The sequence below is a fragment of the Rousettus aegyptiacus genome, unplaced genomic scaffold, assembly GCF_014176215.1.
Source record: "Rousettus aegyptiacus isolate mRouAeg1 unplaced genomic scaffold, mRouAeg1.p scaffold_m13_p_2, whole genome shotgun sequence".
Taxonomy (NCBI): Eukaryota; Metazoa; Chordata; class Mammalia; order Chiroptera; family Pteropodidae; genus Rousettus; species Rousettus aegyptiacus.
Window position 1 is genome coordinate 28,009,907 of NW_023416295.1, and position 22,604 is coordinate 28,032,510.

A 22,604-nucleotide genomic window follows, 5' to 3' on the forward strand; every position below is an offset into this window, starting at 1 on the left:
TTTTGCTGAGTTCACAGTGTTGTAGGGAAGACAGAAAAGTCAGACTATAACCGTAGTGGAAGTGGGCACATGCAAACATGGAGATATTTGAAGATAGTTCAAAGGATAGTGTGACCACCTCGGAGAACTAGGGCAGGGAGACAGGGAGAGCTTCTCCAATGAGAATCTCTCTTACGTGGTTTTTGAAGGGTCAGTTGAAGTTTGCCAGTCACAGAAAGGCAAAGGGAATTCCAAGGGAGAGCGTCTAGCATGTGCAAAATCACAGCGGGTGAACGAGGAAGCAGGTCTAGTGCTAGAGTTAAGTGAGCAGAGGAGAATACTGGGACCTGAGGATGAGAGGTTAGGCAAGATAGCTTGGGAAGGATCTCAGATGCCATATTAGGACTTGGCATTTTTGAGGTAATAGACATCCCTTGAAGAGTTGACATAATCAGATTTGTGTGGTTGCACTTTAATAATATATTTTCTATTATAAAACATATCAAATGCATGTAATAGAAACTCAAAAATGCTTTAACTCTACCAACTCAGAGACAACTGTTAACATTTTGGTGTATATTTTTCTGATCACTTTTCTATGTATAGAATATTATGTATTCTATATTATAGATTCTTCTGATTACTTTTCTATATATGTGTATAATGTATGTATCTCTGTTTGTATGTGTATATATATTTAAAATGGCTTCATAATATATTCATTTAATAACCTGCTTTTTCACTTAACAGTGTGTATGTTGAACATTTTTCTCTATCCACATTCTTCTACAAAATGATTTTTAATGACTGCATAGCATTCTATTACATAGAAGTATTCCAAATGAGAAATAATTAATTAATGGACATATGTATTATTTCCATATGTTTTGCTATCATGAATAATCATTCATGAAACATCACTGTGCATATACATCTTTGTGTGCATACCTGACTAGGTTCTTAAGATATAGTCCTAAAAGTTTTATTTATGGTTGAAGAAGTAGAAATAATTACGATGACTTTGCTATGTATTACCATATTTCTCTCCAGGAAATATGAAAATTATCCTGGAGAGGGGTGAGGTTATAGGCCAGGAGACATATTAGGCAGCTATTATTAAGTGAGAATGACTGGCGACTTATTGAATATGATAGGTCAATAAAAGGAAGACGCCAGCTTCCTGTCTTGGGTGATGGGACCCATGGATATACCTAAATAAGAAAGGTCCTGCAGGAAGAAGAACTTGATTTCTTTAAAGTCCATCATTGTGTATTCTAAGTTTAGTTAGGAATGAGTATTCTGCCTAATACTTTATTCCTTCTATTACCAATTTTTTAACTTCTTTGGATCTAAATACCCAGACTCAAACTATTAGATAAATTCTTTTCAGAATAAAAATGACCCCACTTAATTCAAATGAGAACATTTACTGAGTAGTTTATGCAAAACTCTTTACGTGGTGCTTATGGAGAGGGCAGGAAGAGGGATTACAGAAACACTGGAGGACATGGACTTGGGAAGACCTGGGGCAGGCATTTTATCTTCATGGCCCTGAATGAAGGAATTTGGTACCAAGCCTTGAAAGAACTTCACTGATGTTGCTTCCAAGCCTGGCATGTGCTTTTCTGATATTCTACAGAATTTTAGAGCTAGGGAAGTTTTTCTCCAATCCTTCTTCTATGAGTGAAAAACTGAGTCTTGAATGCATGGGTCGATGTTTTCAGAGTTCTACAGGTGAGCAGAACTCATATCTTTTCCTTTCTATCTCCCTCATCCTGTGTGGCCCCGAGCCAGGAGCCAACGATTTCAAGGCAGTACCTCTAAGAAGTTCACACATAGCAATGACTTTAGAGTACTGCCTGAATCTCATTTAAGTAAGAATGAATTCTAATTAATTATGACATTTCTTGTTTTGAAAAGGGAAGGATGCTGAAGTTTAATCCTTTATTCAATAAATGACTACCGATCACTGCTACACGCTAGGCAGTGTGCTTTGTGTAGGGGATATAACAAACATAAAGACAAGATGCTTGCTTTTACAGCATTTATAGTACCAGAAGGGTCATCTAGACAAGAAAACAACCCATTACGATGCAGGGCAATGGGTGCTATGGTACTGGAAATATAAGGTGTTATGAAAGCTGTAAGAAGACATTGAACCCAGACTTTGGCATCAGAGGAGTCTATTTAAAGGAATTGACATCTTTGTGGGGACCTGATCTTTGGGAAGAAGTTAGATAGAAGAAGTGGAAGTGGAAAATAGAGAGAGTGTTCCAGGCTTAAAGAACGTGGAGAGAGAGAACAAAGAGGCCTTTAGTGAAACTGAAAGACTTCCAGCATTGCTGGGCAGGAGAAATCGTTGTGACTGACTCCCAGATTTCCACTGTGGGCACCCTGTGGATGATAGTATGCTTAGGGTCTGCTGGCTTCAGAGTGATGCTTTATCATCCACAACAGAAGTAATCAGCCACAGGTCATTGATCAAGGCATGATCCTAGCAATACAGGAATCTGGGAGGACACTTCATGCCTGTCTCATTGTATTTTGCATTTTCGATAATTGTGGCTGTGATAATAGAAATGGCATTTAGAAGATTCCTACTCTGCAACATACTATCTCATTTAGCCTCGCAAGAGATATGTATGATTATACTCAGGTTAAATCTTTTGCCCAAGGTCATAAAGCTGGTGAACAACAGATAGAATGCCAACCCAGATTTACAATTTATAAACAAAGTTGCATGAGAGAGCCTTTAGGTAGACCCAGGTCCCATCCTAGTCATATCTTACAGAGTTCAAAGAAACTCATCTATCTGTTGAGTATTTGCTAGCTTATGGGCAAATTCTTTCTATTATGAAGATTAGAAAAATGACCTTTTGAACTAAATGATGAAAAATTCTCTCCCTTCACCTTTTCAATTTCCCACTTCTAAGCCTGAGTGACTAATGTTCTGCCCAAAAGGTGATTTGCTTCTTGGCCAAGACTGGGACCATTAAATAACATTCCTATCAGTATAAGAGCGTTTCCTGGGAAGTAGGTTGGAGACTCCGAAGCTGTGTGAAGCCATTTCAGAAGTTTGGTCCTTTTAGTTTGTCATATAAGTGTTTCTTTATATGATGGTATTAAACCATTGAGCAGTGTAGGGCTCCCCCAGTTCGGTTTACAATTTTAGATTGGGGAGTCCTAACTGGTATGCTGAGGCAATGTCTGTCCCACTAGTGCTTTGAGATTGGCTTACTTGTGTAGTTGCAAGTTGACTCTTCAAGCTTGAGGAGGACCAAGAATGGCCAAGAGGCTCCAGGCGTTGTGAACCTTATAGATAGTATGAGTATCGATGTCACTTGAGTGAATAAGATTGGAAAGCAATGGTTACAGCAGAGGTTTCCAAGTCTGAATTAGCACGAGAATCACTTAGGGAAGCATTTTTTTAAAAAAGAAAGAGGGTACCAGATTTCTAAGGTACCAGATTTCTAAGAGTCATATTATTTGACTCTTGGGGCCAGGAAATATGCTCATAAGAAGCTTCTTAGGTAACTCTGATGTTCTTGGTCTACAGATCAAGGTTCAAAAGTCTGGATTGTAAGCGTGAACTACAAGATGAGACATGCCTGCTTCAAATCATGGTTCTATCACTACTTACTGCATAATTTATATAAACTCTTGGAGCCTCCATAAAATGTAGACAAAGACACATTATACAGATGGAAGAAGTACATAGTATAATGCCTGGTCCTGAGGAGCACTGAATAAATCCTAGTTATTATTACTATTATTTACACTTACTGGTGCTTCAATGGCCAGAGTTAACGTAGTCTCCATGGTTCATCTCATTCCTTTGTTTCTTTATCCCTCAAGGTTAAGACTACCACACAACCTTTCTGTGCCATATATAGTTAGCATTTTGGAACCCCCTAGAGATGGATTTGCAGTAACCACTCTACCTTTCACCTCCAGGGGCACAGATTTTCAGGTTTAGAACATAGTGACCATAGAGAAGAGAATAATGGTAATTGGCTCGCCCATGAGTTGACCATGACTTTACTCATTACCTGAGCCAACCTGGCTATGACTAACTTTGATAAAGAGAAAACTGACACAGTATATTCCAGAGGAAAGAAAAAAATAAAAACTTTTATTTCCTTGGTTAATATAGATAAATATTTGTATGTCGTAAGTATAAGTTCTTGTTTTTAAACGATTTGCTTTGCATTAAATTGTGCCTTTGACCAAGACTTCCCAGGGTATTAATAAGACCTCAAGCTTCTTCTAGATGAGTAAAACCTTCCTTGGTCAAATTAAGAACAGTGCCATCTTCTATAAGGGTTTAGAAAAAAATCCAGCTATAGCAAATGATTAAAAGGCAGCACCACTTTTAAAGATAAAAGTTTATAATTAGCATGGAAGTTTTATAATTTAAAATGGAAAGCTTGTGAAGCTATAGGAAAGCAGGGTAGACCTCGGCTACAAAATAACAGGTTTCATATGTTAAAAATATCAATCGTTTAACCCAAAAGGAACCAATTTTAACACATTTTTTTCTAATATGTGGGTCTGAGACTCAGGTAAATCCACAGACGTAGGAAATAAGTCATATCCTTAAAACTAATTACTAAACTTTTCCCATATATTGCTCTCCAAATTTATAATTTTAAATTTCTATTCCATCAGAGTTACTGAATTCAGTGGGTTTTTTTTTTTACTTTATTCGAAAAGGGTAGGAGCGCTTATATAGTATACTGCATTGAAGTTTGTCATCTGTATAATAGCCATGTATTACTTATCTAATTGCTATTATCCAGACAAATATGTTTTTCAGTCATCTGGGATCTATCTGGAATAGTATAACTTCTGTTTTAACTTAGGGTTAGTTTAATTTCAATATTATTTCACTTTTGTTTATCAAAAGCATACCTTTCAACTTGACAGGTAATAAATTGGTATTGTCAAAGAACTGTCAATCATCTAAGAATATATTCTTCTAATCAACTGGCATGAATTTGATACATGATAGATAGCTTATCAAATGTCTGTTTGGATTCTTTCATTCGGAGTGTGTTAACTGAAACTATGGAATGATGAAACTTGATCTCAGGCTCAAGTAGTAGAATTTTTGTACCTAAAATATAAAGAGGGCTTTTAGGGGGTAAAGGAGCTTAGGTGATGAAATGCTTCGCTGTGCAGTGCCAGCTCCTTTTGACCCCCCATTTCTACCCCCAAGGTTAGTTTAAAATTGGGATCACCAAATTCCAAAGCCCAACTGCACTCCAGGATATAATTTAAACTATGCGGTGGTATGAGTATCGTTTCATTCATAGTGCCTGACAAAGAAAAGTAAATTTGACTACTAGAGGTTTCTTTTTAGGAAACCAATTGGTTTTTACCAGCAGTGATCGCATCTCTGTTCACACTCATGACGGATGTGGAGACAGCCAGCTTCCTTCTGGGGTTTGCAGTAAGTTTGGAATACTTTTCTCAGCTATTCTGGCACGACCCACGTTCGTTTTTAGTTATTAACGGAAACTTCTACAATGATCTACTAGGTAAAATGTAAAATCTATGTCCCATAACTATTTATGCTCCAAACTAAGACCTCAGTCAAATCTTTCTCATATAAAAAGTGAACAGGAGCCTACAGCTTTCCATAAACATAAGAGGTCAAAGAGAGACTGTGATTGTTTCAATTGGTTTGATCTTTCATGGGCTAGCTCTCTGTTCTCTGAACTTCTACTACACTATATTTTAGTATAAATCGTGTTGTCACATTCGTGTTTGTGAAGTTGTAGTCTGATACTGGTTTATTAAAAGCTCTTTAGTACAGAGATTGAATTCTGTATTCCTGCGACATTGGATTAGGAAATTGTATTTTAAAAACACATTAACTGAATTATGTGAATTGATTGCAACTTGTCAGGATTACTTAGAGATTTGCTTTAATGTTCTCCCTTACATATGTATGCATGCATGAGCACGTTGCAGTTACAAGGCTCTAATCCTGATTAGCCACACAGTAAGAATCGTGTTACCCGTAAATTCTGGGAAACTGTTGGCTCAGAAAAACCTGTGCAGTTTTATGAATGTAGTGTAGAATGGATAGCTAGCCTGAAGTAAAGATAGAAAAATTGTGTATGTGTGTGGGAGGAGAGAGTCTTAGGGGGCTCTTAAGGTAGTGTAGTATTTGGATAAAGGCACTTTTATCCAACCTAAGGCTCTATTTCCAAAATCCTGTCACCTGAGTCATATTCTTGCCAAAGGCACAAAAGTGGTGGTCAGTGTTGGTGGAAAATTTCCTCTGCTTACAGGCCGTTAGGTTGACATTTCTCCTTATATAAGTATTTCCATTGTAGATTGCTGAAGCTGATTATATCATATTCTGGAATAAAGGATTTTACATTTTTAAGCTCCCACTTTGACTCCACATTATTTCAGTCAAATCAAGATCAGTCTGGAAAAGGAAAGTAACATCAACATGGAGGAAGCACCAGCTCAACAGAGGAAACACAAATCAGCATGCGGTAAATTTAAATGAAATGATCGTCTTAACAGGTTACAGACTGAATGGGGGAAAAAACCCACAGAAACCTTTGTCTGGGAAGAGGCTTAAGTACAACCACCTTCTATAGTTTAAACCTATTCCTAGGTACCCACCTCTCTTCTTGCCATATTTTTAAAAAGTATATACATTTTCTCAAACTTTGTTCTTTACTGAATTAGTAATTTTTAGAAACAAAGTGTATATATCCTCAGGCATAAAAGTGAAATGTTGCTTAAAAATTAAGCAACTTTGATATACTATAAAAATTGCCTATCTTCCAACTCCTCCCTGCCCCCTTGCCAACTAAATTGATACCTAACCTGAGATTCGATAACAATGTTCTTATTCTACATTGGGGGTGATTGATCCAGAGGTTTTAGAAATGATCAGTATTAACTAAAGAGAGGAAAGGGGCTGTGGTCAGCTGGGCACGCCTGGGTCTGTGGCAGTGCTGCGTAATCCTTACCCCAGACAGGACCTACAGATTCTTTCTTTGAAGCTGCACAGAATTCAGTCAAAAATGCTGTCAATGTAATGCATGTGTGTATACCTTATTTAAGGTTACATTCTTGAGGTGCGTTTAAAATATGACTGCTTTATTTTAAAAAATGTGGAACTTTAAGTGCCAAAGCGCTGACAAGTAAGATAACTACAGTAAAAATTTCTGCATTCACTTTTACCTCCATCCTCAACTTCTTGGGTAATACCTATAGCCGACCAAAGATTTGTCTAATGAGTTGTGAACCTTTCTTTTGAAAACTGGGTTCTGCTCACAGTAGAAAAAATAAGTAATCACTGCTCTTATGTGAATTCAGCCTAAAATTGCAATGTTTGGGTCCATATGGGGACAATTTGGCATGGGAGGTAATTACTGAAAGTATAAATGTAGTTTAACTCCAGCAAGTGATAACAACATCAGAGGCAGTTACCAAGCATCACTCTAATTACCTGATAGTATTTATGAAGCATCCATAGACCACTAGCTCTATATTTTAAATTGTAATAACAATTACAGTGGAAATAGACCTTGTCCTCTGGGCATCTACAAGAGAGAACTGATAGCAGATAATCAGATGCACAAACTGAACATTTCTCAATCCTCCTGGTTTTCAAACATCATGATTTTGCTCTCCAACACATATCCCTGGGCAAACTGCTGTAGACAACGTGAACTCTAGGACAAAATAGAACACATACATATGAAAAAATGAAATTGGACCACCTCCTTACACCATACACAAAAAATAAACTCAAAATAGATTAAAGAGTTAAATGTGAGCTCTGAAACCATAAAACTCATAGAAGAAAATATAGGCAGTAAACTCTTTTTTTAGCTTTATCTTCTTAGATATGTCTCTTTGGGCAAAGGAAACAAAAGAAAAAAATAAATGGAACTACATCAAACTAAAAAATTTTTGCACAGTGAAGAAAACAAAATATGAAGACAACCTACTGAATGGGAGAAGATATTAACCAATGATATATCTGGTAAAGGGTTAATATCTAAAATATATAAGGAACTCATGCAACTTAATGCAAAAAACCCCACACAATCCAATTAAAAATGGGCAGAGGACCTGAATAGATATTTCTCCAAAGAGAACATACAGATGGCCAACAGATATATAAAAAGATGCCCAACTAATCATCAGGGAAATGCAAATTAAAACCACAATGAGATACCACCTCACACCTGTCAGAATGGCTATCATTAATAACTCAACAAATAACCAGTGTTGGCAAGGGTGTGAGTAAAGAAAACCCTTATACATTGTTAGTGGGATTGTATATTAGTGCAGCCACTATGAATAACAGTATGGAGTTTCTTCAAAATTTTAAAAATAGAGATACTATGAAATCCAGCAATTCCAATTTGGGGTAATTATTCGAAGAAAACAAAAAGACTAGTTTGAAAAGATATATGTACCACTATGTTCATTGTGGCATTACTAGTAATAGCCAAGATATGGAAGCAAGCTAGGTGTCTATATTACATATATATCATATATATATTGTATAATGGAATATTATTAAGCAATAAGAATAATGAAAACTTGTATTTGCACCAACATGGATGGAATAAGTCAGACAGAGAAAGACAAATACCATACGATTTCACTTATATGTGGAATCTTGAAAAAAATGAATAAACAAAACAAAATAGAAACAGACCCATAGATAGAACAAGCTGATGCTTGCCAAAGAGGAGAGGGGATGGGAACATATATTTTTTTAATTAAAAAAATAAAATAAAATCATAAGGAAGAGATATTATATTTTTAAAAAAGATGAAAGATTATGATTTCCACAGGGAATTAAAGGTCAAAATGCCTCATCCAGGATTACTCTGTGGGTTTGTGAATGCAAAAATGCATTTAGGATCAAAAGGAAATACCATCAAAAATGTGAATAGGTTGCTCCCTCCTTCATCAGCCAATTGCAGACTCCTAGAAGAAAGTTCAAGGGTGTCAGATTTGGATAGGCTCTTTCAGGCCAACTTCTCACTTACACGTAAGTCTCAGCTAAGAGTATCACTGGCAGGATTAAAATAAAGTGCATAATATCTTGATTGTATAGGGGATCTGAATTTTTAATACATTTCTGAGTGAAACACTGGATTCAAAATTGGATTTACTTGGAAATGTGAATATTGGAGTAGCAATAAAGAACTCTAACTTTTATTGACTTTCTAGCACGTGTAAGTAGTAAGCTGAAGGCCTTTCATATGCATTATGGCTCATCACAGTCATTTGTTCTCCACTCTTTATTTTCACAAATTCATTCAAATACTAACTCTATTTTAATATATTAATCCCAATTTATATAATGTCATCGTGCTTTTCATGGAATGGCACTCTATTGCTGTTTTAACTTGGAAGAAACTGAAAGGTCATTCTTGGAAAAGACTATGATAAGTCAAATCTAAGTCTTAAAAGCTTAAATAGTCTTATATGCAAACTGGAGTTATATAGTGAGGAGGAGGAGAGATGAAAGCACTTTCGTCTTTTAAAAATGTGACTCCTCCTTATAATTTTATGAGAGTACCCAGATGATCCTATTCATTGAATAATCTGTCTCGAATATGAATTCTTGGAGAACAGATTATCTTCTATATAGTCTGAAAACAACATTCTTCCTACCAAAGAATTCTCACTGTAGCATTTGATGATAAATAATCTATTATATGCTACCTGTTTTTTTCTTCCAAAGATGAATTTATTCACATTTTTCACCAACACACGTAATATATATGTCCTGATTATCTTCACTCGGTTAAACAATACCTTCCTGCATATTTTTGCCTAGTTGCACAAGTTATAAATAGATTAAGATATTTTGAAAGTTTTGGTGAGTTACGACCCTGCCCATACAAACACTGTGTATTTTAAACAATACAGTGTAATTCTATGTGGAATCTAGAGCTTGGTAGAAGCATGTAAAATCTTACAGTGGGACCAGAGTTTTGGGTTAGTGAGGTCGAATCTCCTTCCAAATGCAGAATGTCTTTTTATACCAACAATGTGTAGCACACCTGTATTAACCAAGGTTCTTCATGGGATGTGTTTGTATATAGAAAGAGATTTATTTTAAAGAATTAGCTCATGTGATTATGGAGGCCGTTAAGTCCAAAATCGGCAGGGTGAGCCAGCAGGTTGGAGACCAAGAAAGAGGCAATGTGGCAGTTCCAGTCTGACAGCTGTCTGCTGGCAGGATTTCCTCCTGTTCAGGGGAGGTCAGTTCATCATTCTATCCAGGCCTTCACCTGATTGGATGAAGCCTACCTACACTATGAAGGGCAATCTATTCAAAGTCCACCATTTTAAATCTTAATCTCATCCAAGAACACCTCTCAGAAACATCCAGAATAATGTTTGACCACATATCTGGGCACTGCGTCCCAGCCAAGCTGAAACATAAAATCAACCATCACAACTCCCAACAATAGCAGTTGGAAGGAGTGTTGCTTTTCCCATTTTGCCCGATTTGGGCAATCAAATTTTGCTTGTAATAGGGAAGTAACACACACACACACACACACACACACACACACACACGAGTTCAGTTAGACTTAATGAAAGCTCAGAATGGTTAGTAGAGAATAAGTGAATCCACACTATGAAATGACAACCCTACACATAAGTAATACTAGGACCAAAGTGGGAGAAGGGATCTGATTTAAAATTCTCATTTCTTATCACTAAGTCTTGTGACTTTTGCCCATGTAAAAAGGATCCAGAAACTCTTCTAGTTTCCTCTTCTCTTTGGTTTGTCCTACAATACTCTTGTCCCACGCTAGGAAGCGTAATTTTTTCTTTCAGGACAGTAGCCTGCATCTACTTCTGAATTCGTTTGTGTCCCCTTTTATTTTCTCTCCTGCTCTCCCATATTATGCAGATATTTAGAGCTGCTCACACTCCAAACCCTGCATTCAGAGAGAATGCTCGGCTTTTCTATCTCTCCTTTCTCATGGCAGTCCATCCTTTTAACTTTTTAAAAGTACCAAGTGACCCTATAAAAATATTAATCACATTTTTCCAATAATCTCAATAAACAAGTGACTCTAGAAACTGAGCCAGCAGGTAAGTGTTTCCTACTTTCCTTCCACTTCTCTAGACTTCCTATCTCTATACAATAAGCCCATAAACTTGCCCGGAAAAGGAGAACTCTCCTTAAAGTTGAAAAAGGGGAGAGAATGAGCAGGTGAAAGCAAGTTTTCTTTAGCTGAGGTTTCGCGGATGGGGGAGGGAGGAGATTGTGTAGGAAGGAGGAGGAAGCTGGGAAATCACACACAGTAATATATTTGTTTCAAGTATATTTCTAATTAAGCATTTCTTTGCTAGTATAATAAAGGTCATGTACCATCTTCAACAGATGCCATTTACTGTCTAAGGTGATGGAAAGCATGGTAGTGTTTGAGGCAGCTCATGCCAATTTTGGACAGCTGTAACTTTTAGAAATTTCCTCTTATTGTGTCAAAATCTTATCTATCCTCTGAAATTTTACTCATTCTCCTATATCTGCTTCCCGCAGCAATGAGTCTTTATTATCTATCGTAGAATACAACAAAGCTCCTAAATCTTATTTTTTCTTGTTTATACCCCCAGTTCCCTCAGTTACTCTTTATATGACACAATTTTTAGACTCCTCTCTTTTAGTTGCCTTTCTGGATACTTGCTAGATTTTAATGTTAAGATGTTTCAGAACTGACCTGAGTACTTTAGCTAATGGCTATCTGCCTTATACCTAGTAAAGTGGAATTACTACTATTTTGTCCTATGATTTGTGCTTATTATCATGACAGTTATGTTTGCATTAGCTTTTTAAACCATCATATTACATGGTTTGCTCATATTGAGATTATGGAAACTCAAATCTCCTGGTCTTTTTCATTACAATTATTGTCAAACAAGAACCGCTTCATACTTAGTTTTCCATCTTTGTTGTTAAATTTCGTCTGGTCGATCTACTGGCCTTTCAAAATCTAGCTGTATGACACGCGCTTAAGGACACAGAAACGTTAAAGTTCTAATAAAGAAGGACTTCTGCTGAGTGGGAGCAATGAAACCAAATAAACATACATTTCAATCAAAATAATTAGTGCTACATTCATAAAAAATAAATGTAAAAATAAAATAATTCATTTGAAAAGAAGTATAAAATATATTTTAAAAGTAATAAAATGGTTCCAATTTTAGTATATGTGCTGCCGAAGCAAGTACTAAAAGATATAAAATGGAAAAGTAATTATTTAGTAGTAATGAGCTAGATCTAAATCCCAGGTTATATCGATAAAGGCCAGAATGTGAATGGGGGAAGGGATGGGGATTATATAAACACACCAAATTCTTAATATCCCATAATGAAAATAAATGTTTTTGTTTCATTCATGAATTTGATATTTTTTAAAATATGAGTTCACATGTGATTTGAAAAATTTATCAGCAATCACAAGTAAAATAAAAAATATAGGAGATCTGTGTTCCAAATTACTGTGAACGATAAAAGCAATCAAAACACCAATCAAAGCAAAATACAGGCGCACACAAAGTAAACAGCAAGACATTGCCCCCAAACAAAAGGAATAAACAAAATACTAGAGGTAAGGTCAAATATCAGACATAACAATTGAAGTAAATTCTGTAAATCTCCCAATGAAAAAAACATACATTTTTTAAGATGAGCTTAAGAAAAGATAAAGGAAAAAAATAGGCAGATTAAAACAAAATGATACAAATGTTTAATACAAAACATAAAACATTGCAACAATAGAACAGAAAATGGTTAATATCTTTGATATCTAAAGACCACATAATTGACATGAAAATAATAAATTTCCATTCAAAAAATAAATAAAAGACAAGAATAGACAATTCACAGAAGAAACACAAATAGTAATATTTATATGGAAAAATATTCTATGTCTCTGTAGTCAATGAAATTCAAATTAAATTTAAAGAAAATTTGAGATTAGTTTGTTTTTGCCTACCAAATCTTCAAAGAATTTGAAAAGGAAAGATTATTTTAAATGGTGGTAAGATGGGTTCTTTCTCAAACCACTGCTGGTGATAATGCAAATTAGTATAAACTTTCTGAGAACTCATTTGGAAATATGTATCAAGAATCTTTAAACATTTTTCTACTAAATAAATCCACTTCTGGAAATGTACCCTAAGGAAATAACTGGAACCGCAGATGAACATTTCTGTACAATACCTTGCAAAACAATTTATTAAATTAAATTTTCAGAATAAAAGCAATAATTAAATTATAATTCATTATTAATTTACCAGAAATTATGTTATAGTTTTTAATTTCATCAAATCCAAGTTTATAATCAAATGCCAGGTGAATAAATGTATGATTTTAATTTATACATTTATACATTACTGTAAATACATGTGAATTTACTTAATTCTAAGATACATTTTTTTTTCAAATTCTAAGATACATTTTTCTTTTTTTAATGCTTCTTAAATTTAGATAAATTATACATTTCATGTAATTTTTTTCTCAACCCCCAAAGCTGTTTTTAAATTGATATGTTATCACACAATGATTTACATCTTGGAGTCAAAGAAATACTGTGTGTCCACATGCTTTAAAAAATATTGCTTATATAGTTGGAAAATAAATTATTTTTTTTAAAGAAAAAGGCTCTTGTGGCATATCTTTAAAAATTGCTTTTCATGTTGGTATTTAATGAGACTTATTGGAGCTCCTCTGCGCCATGTTTATGTTCTGCACCTGTGACCTGCTTATTTACTTACTAAAAAGAGAATGAAGCCCATTTGGAGTAGATTTTCATGATGAATACACACCAGATCCTACTGATCAGCATTTCATTTTCTATGGTCAACAGACCACCTATTTAATAGTCTCTTTCTGGAATTTTACAAGATAACAACGTCATGCCTACTTACTTATTGTTTCTAGAATCAGCTCTGAAACCCTGTATCGTTCCCTTTCTGGAAAACGAAAGTGAGTCTGTTTCATTCCAATTTCCTGACATAGCTAAGGTTTTCCTAGATTCAGTGGTTCCCCCATAACCTACAACTTCCTTTAAAATCTTGGAGTGTAAGTCCTCCAGAGGTGGAGTGTAGGCTTCATTTAAGCAGCTCATTCTTTCTGGGAATTTGTGTACTCTTTTAACCTATGTTGGACTATTTTAGTTTTGAAGATAATTTTCTGTGATTGAAATGCTTCTCTCATCTACTAGCATTATAATGTCATCTCCAGTATTATACATTTTACTTTCTTATTCACATCTGTGATCTAAGCAGAGTTGAAATGATAGGTTTTATTGCCTTTGTCACTTTTGTAAGCTTTGGCGTAATCAGCACATTACGATTCTGACAATTTTCTTATACATTTCACAATTTGTGTCCTTGGTTATATGACCTTCCTTGCCTTTATATATGTATTCTTTCCAAATCTAAACTCATCAGAGAGTTTCTGGGAAGTCTTACTGATGTCTTTATCTCCACATTTATTAATCACAGTGTGGTCAGAAATTCATTCTTATAACCTCCATCTCTCTTAGGCCATGTTCTCTTTCAGAGTCTCCCTTCAAAAACCCATATTTGAAATTTCTCTAAATGACTAGCTTTTCAAACTTTTCCATTTTTAAAATGTTGGGTACCTGCCTAGCTCTGATCAAAAGTCTACATCTTAGATATGAACAGTTTCAAGATGGCATGATCACCTTTTCCTACATTCCCTATTGCTTTTATGGTTGGTGCCAGAAAATGAAAGATTTAAATGAATACTTTGCTTTGTCAAGATAAATAGGCTAAGTAATTGATATCAGCAAGTCGCTATGTGGCAGGGGTCTGCTTGGTCCTGATTGCTCAATTTTGTAACACAAAGTGAGAGCTGTCAATTTCGGGTTTTGCCCTTAGGAAAAATGCAACATGACTGGTCTTGCAACTTCAGAGCTTTAAAGTCTACACACACATTGTATGGAAGACTACATAGTACACACACAGCACACTGAAATCGAGACTCCAAAGTACCTCACCATGCTTCTGCAGGGCCCTGTAATTCACGACCACAATGAGCAGAACAGCGGTGTTCCTTGTTTATTCCATCTGAGTAACCCAATAGTAGTAAAATTAAAACTTCCTAAACAAGAAGACATTGAACTCTTTAACGAATTCAGCTATGTTATAAAAAAGCCCAAATGGGTTTTTCAATGCAGACATTTTGTCGAGACGCTTAATTTGTTTGTCAGACCCAAAACGTGGGAGTTTCACAAGTGTTATTTCTTTCCCATGCAGGACATAACAGTATAACAACCTATATTGTTAGCATTTTGTCCTAGTCTTCTCTGTTAGATTTTGGTGGAATTCTCAATTGAAATGATGACGTGTGTGATAGCTGCAGAGAGTAAGTCAGGACATTTAACATCTGTTAGAAAGAAAATATTAGAACTTTAATTTACATTCATTTTTTATCTCTTCAATTTAAATTTCTATGCGTGATGTAATTAGTAGTACATTTATAAAATATATGAATAGATAAATGTAAATATATTGTGGGGAGTAAAATTTATTGATTGTGGCACATGATCACAAAAAGTTGGAAACAATTTTGTATAAGTGTGGTCCCTCAAATTTTTATTATATATATATGTATATATTTATATTAAATGAAGATATATATTCTTCCAGATTTAAGAAGCGATATTTTGTTACATGAAAAAATTGAGTCTCTTAGTATTTACTCAGAACTCAAGAGGAATAAATATGCAAAAGTTTGGAAAAACAACTTAAAATAAGATTTCATGACCTGTGAGGTTTAGTTAATATTAAAATAGGCTATAGAAGGAGAGACTTCTAGCTCTCACTCAATATTTGTTCTATCTTCCTCCGTAGTCGTGGAACCCATGACTTTTAAATAGTGCACATTCTTCAGTTTCCATTACTCTTGGTGCTATAAGTAAGTTATAGCTAATGGCGTGTAATCAGATATACTTTGGCTTCCAAGTGCATTCATGAGTCCAACAATTGTGTATACATCTTCTGAAATGTGTCCTTAAAAGAAGGGCATGCCATTCTCCCCTTTCTTCTTCCTGCTGGGAGGAATCAGGACGTGATGGCTCAAGATCAAGCATCCTTCTCATGAAGAAAAAGCCACACACTGAGGATGACGGAGCAGCAAGACAGAAGGAGCATAGAATCTCTGTACTAGCTGTGGACTGCTAACCTCCACATTGCCACTATAGAGAGAGAAATTAACTTTTATCTTGTTTAAAGCACCGTTGTAGCTTCTCAATTACTCACCACTGAATCTAATCTGAGTAATGAAATAATTTAGGTTGTGAAATATTTCCTTGAAGTACAATATATTGACGAATCCATTACAAAACATCTCACATACTATGAATTTAGTTTGTATATACTTATTATTCTACCTTTATTGAATATTAATGACCAGATACAGAGGAAAAGATTCAATTTCTTACAGGTAAAATAGGAGACATGAATGCAAACAAAAACAATAAAAAGTAAGATGTGGTACAATAAAAGAACTCTAGAATAGAAAAAAAAATTAGGAGTAGAGAACATTTAATCTTGGGCAGATGCAACAAGAAGTGGCAGAGATTGGGAGGTAGGGGTGGTCATGCGGGCACAAAACATGTTGTTGAGAAAGCATACAGTAGTCATAAGAAAGGCTAAATGGGAGAAATTGTCCCAAACTTGCTCTGGGACAAAATTTTTTGTGTGTGTGAGACAGTTCACAATCAACTTTCTTCTGGAAAGAAATTAGCATTCCTGATAAATGCTTAAGCAATTTTCTGATAAAATTTTAATGCGATTAAGAGCTCTTCTAAGAAATCAGCTCCTCACCCTCTCAGCTAATGCTTTTTAACAGATAAGTTGTTTTTTCCTGAATTCTGTCTAATTTTTTATTTAAACATTCTCTTTTTCTATAACACATCCCTACCAATAGTAAATCTTTGATTTAGTCTCTTTGTACTTTTTCCCAGGCAGCAAGAGAGATGAAAACTTAGGCACGAGAATTTTTTAGCATAATCGTATTTGGATAAAATAAAGTGTGCATTTGAGGGTGCAGTAGTTGCTAAACCAGGCTAAATGATTTTGGAAAGCAATGACTACTGGGCTAATGAATTTAATCTTTTTGGTGGGGTGTGTGGAGTCACTTAGAGTAGCCAGAAACACAGTGGATGCTCAAATGCAGTTATTAAATTGCATAAGGAGTCTGATGCCATCTGGTAGTACTATAGGACTTCTTGTCTGGTATAGAGTGCTGGGTCAACCTGAGCTGCTTCTCCACCACTTGACAAGCTCTGATGTGAAGATCATCAAAGACTTTCTTGTACTACGTTGTGATTTGTGCAGCACCAATCTCAGCCTTCGTTCTTTTTGACCTACATAGTTCATTCATGGGATTGTCCTTTCTCTCATTATGAAAATTCTCCCCTCTTGGGCTATCATGATGTAGTACTGTCTTGATTCTTCTTTTCCTCTCTACTTTCCTAATTCTCTGACTACCCATCTTCTTTCTCCTAAGTGACTTTCTTCGTTCTTCCAGAAATGCTGTCCTGTGTTTTCCTCTTTCTGCACATGCCTCCTCTTATGGTTTTCATACTTGATGATACATCAGGACTTTCTGCAGCATAGTAAATACCTTTGACCCTATGACATGTTAAAACTATTCCTGTTAGCACTATCTTGAAAACAGTAGGATCGGTGACCATAGATTTGGGCTTGGCTGAGATATGCTTGGATGCACAAAGGTGGACCAAATGACTTGTCAATGATTTATTCCTGAATTAGGACTTTATGCTTAGGTCTTTGTGTTTTTAACCTCAGATAATATTTGTCTGCCTTTAGCACTAAGAAACTACCTTAGGAAATACTTTCCAGATTAATACTAACAATATTGTTGATGGCACATTTAAAACAGGTGCAAACAAAAGTCTCAGTTTAAGATGTGAGTAGAATGAAAAACATAGGGTATGATTTTATCAGGTTACTTTTTTCCCATATCCTATCTCCATGCTTTCTAATGTTGCAGTCATCACAAAGAATTATAGTTTTGACTGTGAACTCCTTGAAAGCATGGACTATATAAATTTGCTTCTGCACCTCAATTGGTTAGCACATGCCTAGTATATAGAAGGTGCAAAACAGAATTTGACCAATTAAGAAAAATGATGTGATTAAGAAAAAAATAAAATCATTTAACAAAAAAATTAGAAACTAGATAAAAGGTAAAAATGAAATTGAGAATTTTTTAAAGGTCCGAATTTGCTTCTTGACAAATTTTAAAGAAATGTCAATGGAAATTATGATGATTAGCTTTTATACATTGGTATTTATATATCCTTTCCAGTTGACACTCCTCTTTTCCTGACTTCCTTTGTGATTGTTTGACTGAAGTGGGTAAAGGGGATCAAATATATGGTAGCTGAAGGAAACTTGACTCTGGGTAGTAATCACACAATAGAATATATAGATGTCAAATTATAATGTACAACTGAAAATTATGTAATTGCATTAAGCAATGTTATCCCAATAAACTTAAAAAAAAAAATAAAACAGATCTGAAAAATTTTAAACATTTCTGAAATTAAAAGGTGTAATCTACTTACCCTCCCCTTAAACATGGATCAGCCCAAGTGACCTAGTTTTACCAAACAGAATGAGAGAGAAGCAATCCTATGACATGTCTGTGACTAGGTTGAGAGCAATGACACAGCTTCCGCCTGGCTCTATATCTTGGGAGAAGTGCCTTCGGGGGCCTGAGCAGCCATCTAAGAAGTCCAGATACTCTAAAGCTGCCATGATGCAGAGAACACGTGGAGAGACCACCTAGAAGAGCCTCACTTGTTTTAGCCACCAGTACTATGAGCCTTTCTAGCTGGAGCATCAGGCGTAAGAGTGCAAAAGCCTTCGAAATGACCCCAGTCCCAGATGCCATTTGCCTATAACTGCATGAGACCCAAAACTACCCAGTAGAACTACTTCCAAATTCCTGAATCACAGAAACATAAAAATCCTCCCCAACACTAAGTTTTGGGGGGATTTGCTATACAGCAATAGATAATGACTACACATTCTCACTAACCTATGCCCTCAGCCAGATTCACCCATTTAAGTGCATCATGCTTTTCAAAACATGTTAAGATTTACAGATAATAAATCTATTTATGTACTTCTAAATTTTATTCTCATTTCTCGCAGGTATCCCTGAATAGCTAAAGCAAGGGCCCACTCATACTGGCTTGAGAGTTATGACTATGGAACTTCAGAACGCAAGGCCTTTCAGAGCTACCAAGAATGTCACTTAATTCACTATGTCTGGCTGAGGAGGAAGAAAGATGGAGAGGAAGAGGGGCTGCTGAGTGACTGAGGAAGTTTATATAGCAGGTGATTAGAGCATATTGGCACCCCTGCTACAAACAGAATGTAGTTTTTTTTTAGGGCAAAGGCATGTGAGCCTTTAAACGAGGCTGTATATCAGCTTTCCTGTGACCCAGAACATGGAAAGGTCTGGATCTGGGAGATGACTCTGTGACCTCACCAGTGTTACACCTCTGAAATTTCGAAGCAGGAACAATTATAAACAGATACAATATACCTGAAAAAGAAGATATCTCTTATTTTCAGAGCTTTGAGTTTCGTTATAGGAGCTGTGTTTTTCGACCTGACCAGAAGAAAAATCCACATTCCTTTTAAGATACATAAGGTGCTTGTGTCTTTGGGTACGCTAAGTGGACAGAAATAATCCCTGGCCACAAGACAAAAACGCCAACTAGCAAGGGCAGTAAATTCAGCTAACATTGCCTCAGCTCAATGACCAATTGAAAGAGGACATTGGCCTGGCCACTTGGCCAGGAAGAGGGGACAGTAGACATTTGAGGGTAGTCATGACTTCAGAGAGTTCTAAAAGAATCTTCACTTTCTAAATGGACCTGGTGTTACTTAATTGTTTGTGAAATTTGAGGAGACTTGTTATACACTGTTGGACTTCGGTTTCTTTTATTATGATTTAAGTTACAGAACATGTAAAGTTGTGAGGTGAGTGTCTATATTTCTTTCAAATTCTCTTCAGTTTGGTTGTAATTAGGGTTCCCACAGACACGTAGTTCCCTCTGCCTAGAACACCTTCCTTCAACTTGCACCCTAAGCTGCCTTCTCATCATGAGCATGTACTTCTTGGGAAGAACCCTCCCCCCTGCCACCAAGGTCGACCACCACCTCATTTATGACATTATTGATGATTCTCATACCTCAATAAGATCATTTTCCATGTTGTGTGGTCAATATTTGTTTTCTGACTTCATTCACTAGACTGTGAAGTCCTGGAAGGCTGGCTCTTAGATGTTTTTTGTCCTTTTGGTAGATTTTTATTTTCGGCCATGGATCATATACAGATATTAGACCTTTCCTAGTTTCCTCATCCCACTCTCCAGACAAATAGTAGGTACTCTCCTAACGGGTCAAAATAGCTTACCAATTGTGGAGAGACAAAGAGGCTTGTCCAGTGAATTGCTCTAGCTTGCCTGGTAGGAGCCACGTGGGATCAGTTACTACTTGTCATCTCAGCAAGAGGGTCAGTGGCCAGTCTCAACTTTCTATAAAATCTCCTAAAGATGTCGGTGCAGGGCAGCTTGTACACCAGCACTGGTATGTACTGCCCCGAGCAGCTAGTAAGAAAACTTCAACTCTTTTGCCCTTATTATCACAAGGCTGCTTTCCTGGGAACCCTATATATTTTAATTGAGAGTATCTTTGATTTCTGTTATTGACCCCAGTCAAAACCAGTTCTTAAATTCTATTATGCTCCTGGAGACTTGGTAAATGATCGGAGTTGCCATCTGAGAACCCAGCTACAAGCAAGTGACAATAAGATAACAAACCTAGTGGAAAACCAAAATGAATGAATTAAAAGAACTATTTAATTCTTAATATACAAAGGAACTTTGACTTTCATATCCCATGCTCAAAAATAAAATGTTAGGAGAATCTCTGCATTTGAGTCAGAATAGAAAGATCTGTCTGTGGCGAATGTCAACCTCCTATCTTTCTGCAAATTGTTAAAGATTGGTGGTTTGTTAGCTCAAATAGGAAACCAGTAGGAAATATAGTATTTTCCCAGTGTATAAATCCATGTAAAGATTATGTTTTCAGGTGGAAACACTATTTCGTCTAATCACCATTTGAAATTTTAATTTTGAGTTGTGGTACTAGGCCAGGACAGCTATGACAATAACCTCAAAACTAGGCAAACACTCATTCTTTTAACTCAAGATCTATTTTGTATTGGTTTATAACATGCCTTACTCTTAACAAAGACTCTCCAAAATAGTATTTAATTATAAAATTCCCTAATCTCTGCATAAAACTCTTCTCTCTACCCAGATAACACAGATATCTAGAAAAGTGACTTGACATGATGTGAAAGCGTGTCAGGATTAGAGGTAAGATAGTTCTCGGGTCTCCTAAATCTGTGTTTTTTTATTTGTTTGTTTGTTTGTTTTAAACTGCATGTTACTTCCCTGGCTTTATGGTTTAACGAACAAAAGGTTCAGCAGAATCTTTGGACATCAAATGGCCTTCATGAAACAATGTCTTGATGAGTTAAATAAAAACGAATCAGAAACACATGGACCCAACTTCCCTTGAAATATAAGAGGGAATACAAATCAAGGCAAAGAGCACTTAACAAACACTGGGTTTGGGTTTCCTGAACCTAAAATGTTAAAATAATTAGCAAGGACCTATTGAGGCTGAAAAGTGATCAGTTCTTAACTCAAAACTGAAATAACGAAAGGCGGAAAGGTCCTAGAGAAAGGAGTGGCCATAGGGCAGATGGAGACCTTTGAAAATTAGCTTTTCTCCCAAACCACTTGTTTCCCAAAGCTCACTAATTTTGTGTTTATTTATTTATTTTTCTTCTCTTTCGCTTTGATTTTCAGGCTGATGACCTAAAATACTCTGAATTAGTTCAGCACAAGTCTTTCTTGTCCCTTCTCAAAGGCAGGAAATGATGACTTTTGGCAAGACAATGCTCTGTTCATTTTTGAATGAAGATAAATTCATGTATTGACCATTCAGGAAGTTTGTTTAAGCAACCAGGGTGAATTTATTTCCTAATGAGTTGGACTTCTCAACATTCCACAAACCTAGAAAATAAATTCTTTCGGGAAGTACCGTGAAAAAGTTGTAAGAAAGAATTATTACGTACTAGAGTACAGATTTTTAAGTAGATTGTAAGCCTCGGGGTGGGGTGGGGGGACTTAAGTTACTAGGAACTGAGAGATAGCAGTTTCCTTGCTTGATCCTACAGTGTACCTGGAATTCCCGGAATTCCTTCTCTGGCCCAGATTTTCTTTTCTTTCTCACGGAGGCCTTTGGGACTCCTTTATTCTGCTTCCTTTATTCTTCCACAATTGCTTCCCTCCATCCTTTGTGATTTTTTTTCTTCCCACATTTAAGTCTGGCTGCAGAGCAGGAAGCAGTATCCAACCACTACTTCAGAACATGCATTATTTTAAAAGATTATTTTAGAGACTTTTTAGAGATTTTATTGGTAATCATCCTAAGAAACTGACTGGGGCAAT

At 35.9% G+C, this 22,604-nt stretch overlaps 1 long non-coding RNA gene across 3 annotated transcripts in view; it reads left to right on the forward strand.

The window, feature by feature from the left end:
* Nucleotides 1–22,040, forward strand: part of LOC107503146 — a 65,125-nt gene extending 43,085 nt beyond the window's left edge. For 2 of the 3 annotated variants that reach the window (XR_004955650.1, XR_004955651.1), the window contains 3 exons: nucleotides 19,222–19,407; nucleotides 21,403–21,461; nucleotides 21,960–22,040. This is a non-coding gene — a long non-coding RNA (uncharacterized LOC107503146). Of the gene's footprint in view, nucleotides 1–3,469; nucleotides 6,492–19,221; nucleotides 19,408–21,402; nucleotides 21,462–21,959 lie in introns of those variants that run through there. The other variant, XR_004955649.1, reaches the window with a different exon arrangement.
* The last annotated feature ends 564 nt before the right edge of the window (nucleotides 22,041–22,604 follow it).